The sequence below is a fragment of the Eubalaena glacialis genome, chromosome 4 (assembly GCF_028564815.1).
Source record: "Eubalaena glacialis isolate mEubGla1 chromosome 4, mEubGla1.1.hap2.+ XY, whole genome shotgun sequence".
In the NCBI taxonomy this organism is placed as follows: Eukaryota; Metazoa; Chordata; class Mammalia; order Artiodactyla; family Balaenidae; genus Eubalaena; species Eubalaena glacialis.
Window position 1 is genome coordinate 119,675,822 of NC_083719.1, and position 3,697 is coordinate 119,679,518.

The 3,697-nt window shown below is 42.8% G+C and overlaps 1 non-coding gene across 1 annotated transcript; it reads right to left on the reverse strand.

Annotated features, from left to right (window-relative positions):
- Positions 1-1,600: 1,600 nt before the first annotated feature.
- LOC133091661 (U6 spliceosomal RNA) lies at positions 1,601-1,707 on the reverse strand. Its single transcript, XR_009700986.1, has one exon. It is a non-coding gene; the product is annotated as a U6 spliceosomal RNA (small nuclear RNA).
- Positions 1,708-3,697: the final 1,990 nt, after the last annotated feature.

The following is a 3,697-nucleotide window of genomic DNA, read 5'->3' on the forward strand; positions in this document are numbered from 1 at the left end:
GACCAGGGATCGAACCCGGGCCCCCTGCATTGGGAGCATGGAGTCCTATACACTGCGCCACCAAGGAAGTCCCAAAATTTTACAGTTTTGTATTTCATATTTAAGTCCCAGAATGGATGGGCCTTTTTTTTTTTTTTTTTTTGATATATGGTGTGAGACAGGGATGCAATTTCACCTATTTCCATTTAATTCACCAATTGTCTCAACACCATTTCTCAAAGAGTCCAGGCTTTAATCACTATCTGAAATGTCCTCTTGGTCATAAATCAAACTTCTGCATATACATGAATATTGTTCGAGGTCCTCTATTGTGTTCCATTGGTCCATCTTCTGTCCTTGTTCCAATGAACACTGTCTTCATTACTCCAGCTTTAACAGTAAGTCATAGTATCTGGTTGGGTAGCTACCACCGCCACTGCACCCCATGCTCCTACTAACTCTTTTTCAGAAGTGTCTTAGCTGTCTTGGACAGTTGCTCTACCACATGCATTTTTTTTTTTTTAATTTATTTTTGGCTGCATTGGGTCTTCGTTGCTGCGCGCGGGCTTTTCTCTAGTCGTGGTGAGCGGGGGCTACTCTTCATTGCAGTGCACAGGCTTCTCATTGCAGTGGCTTCTCTTGTTGCGGAGCACGGGCTCTAGGCGCTCGGGCTTCAGTAGTTGTGGCTCGTGGGCTCTAGAGCGCAGGCTCAGTAGTTGTGGCGCACTGACTTAGTTGCTCCGCGGCATGTGGGATCTTCCTGGACCAGGGCTCGAACCCCGGTCCCCTGCATTGGCAGGCAGATTCTTAACCACTGTGCCACCAGGGAAGTCCCCACATACATTTTTGAAACAGCTTTTCAAGTCCCTTGAAAATAACTGTTGAGATGCTTTTCTAGACATTGCATTAAAGGTATAGATGAGTTTCTAGAGTTAACAGAATTATGATTTAAAATTTTCTTATCTAAGAACATTGTATTTCTCTCCATCTCTTTAGATCTTTTTAAATGACATTTAAAGTTTGATCATTTTCCACAAAGGTTTACATATCTTTTCTAGATTTATTCCTAGGTACTTTAATTTTTTTTGGTGACCTTTAGAAATGGGTATCTTTTTAAGAAAATTACATTTTCTAACTGATTCTTGCTGGTATATAGTTAAATGCAAATGCTTTTTGTATCCAGCAATCTTGCACACCTCCCCTATGAGTTCAGACACTGTATTTGCATATCATTTGGGGGTTTCTATGTAGCCAATCATTTATCTGCAAATAATGACAGTCTTATTCTACTCATCCTTTCTGTTTTTTTGTATGTAAATATATACACATGTTTTCTATTGTATTATATGCTATTACATAAATATCTATAAATATAATATACACATAATTTGTCAGGACAAAGTCAAATCAACAAATATAAAATATTCTTAAGTTTAAAAATGAATCCAAAAAATGAATCAAATAATGGGCATAAAGATAATTAAGGAAGTTGTAAATAAAATTTTGAAGGCACGTATAAACAATAAAAATGACAGACATTTGCTGCATTATGGCCATCTAAAGGTCTGAAAATAATTTTCAACTACTAAGCTTGATTTTCTCTTCCATATTCAATAATAAAAAAATTATGGAACTCTTTACGAATTTGCGTGTCATCCTTGCGCAGGGGCCATGCTAATCTTCTCTGCATCGTTCCAATTTTAGTATATGTGCTGCCGAAGCGAGCACTACTCGTCCTTTCTTGAATGTCTGGAATCTTTAATGAGACATTGTTAGTTCTGCAGGTCCAGTAAGAAAACATTAAGTAACACTTACAAAATTCAAAATGATCGTTTGCCCATTTTACATAAATTCACCTCAGTGTTTCAGAGGCCCAAATCCAAATATGTAGCAGCAAATGCAAAAATTAGTTGGAGCAGCATAGCTGAATGCCGGTTTGTGAGGTACATAGGATTCTGAGGAGAATTAGGAAACAGCCCATTGACTTAGGTCCTGAGATTTTAGGGGCAGATTCCTCACTCTGTATGGCAGGTATCAGCTGCAGTGAGATTGGGGTGATACTTGGTGACCAAATGACTGCCCTGTGACTTCTTCTCCTTTCTTCTAAGATAGTGAGGATAGTCATGGGCTTTGGAATCAAACAGATCACTCTGTGTGGCCCTGAGCAAGTGGCTTAACCTATCTGAACCATAGTTTTCTCATTCGTAAAATGGTGATGATAAGCATCCCTCATAGGGTGTTGGGGAGGATTGAATGGGTTAATAAATGTAAACCATGGAAGGCAGCTGGGATACATGGTAAAGGCACTGTCAGTGTTGGCCACCAAAATGGCTCCCAAGCCACGGACCCTTCAAGCTGGTCAGGTCCTTGAGTCCTGAGACTTCATAATGCTTCAGTGCAGGTAATAGATACTATTAGGATAGCAAGCATGGGCTTTCAGAAATCCTTCTGTCCTGGGGTTTCAAAAAACTGTTCATCAAGAAATGTTCTTTTTTTAAAAAATAAAAAGGCGCTTAAACCTGAACTAAAAAAAACAGCTAAAATAGGTGCTGGTTCCAATGGAGTGAGGTATGAAGGATCTGGAGCCCCATCTCCCCAGCCTCCGTCTGCCCTGCCTCCCATGGCTCCCAGCCTCTGCGGCACCTCCAATGTACCCCTTAGTCCACAGAGCACTGATTCTATTCACCACTTTTGTATCAGTCTGCTCAGTCTGCCATAAACAAATACCACAGGCTGGGTGGCTTAAACAACAGAACTTTATTTTCTCCCAGTTTTGGAGGCTGAAGTCCAAGATCGAGGTGTCAGCAGGGTTGTTTTCTGGTGAGACCTCTTTTTCTGGCTTGCAGATAGCTGCCTTCTTGCTATGTCCTCACATGGTCTCTTCTCTGTACACACAGAGAGAGAGCAAGCTCTGATGTCTCTTCTTCTTAGAAGGATACTAATGCTACTGGAGTAGGGCCCCACCCTACTCATTTAACCTTTATTACCTCCTTATAAGTCCTATCTCCAAATACCTTGGGGGTTTAGGACTTTGATATATGAATTTTGGGGGAACACAATTCAGTCCACATCCCCCTCCTATTTTCCAGATGAAGAAACTGAGGCTCCTCTAAGGTAGATGATTCCTCCCAGCATACTTTGGAAACTAGGAGCTGAGGTTAGACCAGAGACTCTGTGCAGTTCTGGACATGAGCACAGCTGCTCTGGTGACCTGGTGGTCGAGTGAGGTCCAGAGCTTGGCAGGGATCTCCTGGCCTCTGTGCAGAACCCAGCATTCCACCTGGGCCCTCAGACGGGTGGCAAGCTCCAGAAGCACCTGTGGGAAGCACTGCAGACATGGATATCCACATGGATTTGGGGCATTTTTCCCAAGGGTTGTTTTTTTTTTTTTTAATTGGGGTATAGTTGCTTTACAATGTTGTGTTAGTTTCTGCTGTACAACGAAGTGAATCAGCTATATGTATACATATATCCCCTCCCTCTTGGATCTCCCTCCCACCCCACCTCCCCATCTCACCATCTAGGCCACCACAGAGCACCGAGCTGAGTCCCAACGGGTTTTGTGAGCTGGCGCAGAAGAGCTGAGTGGACCCCACGTGGTGTCTGCAGTCTGTGCACATGGGATTGGGGGACACTCACAGGGACCGGGGGGCACAGAATTTCTGCCATTGTGAGGCAGGGGAGTCTCAAGGTAGCAGACCTTTGGGTTGGCTGCCGC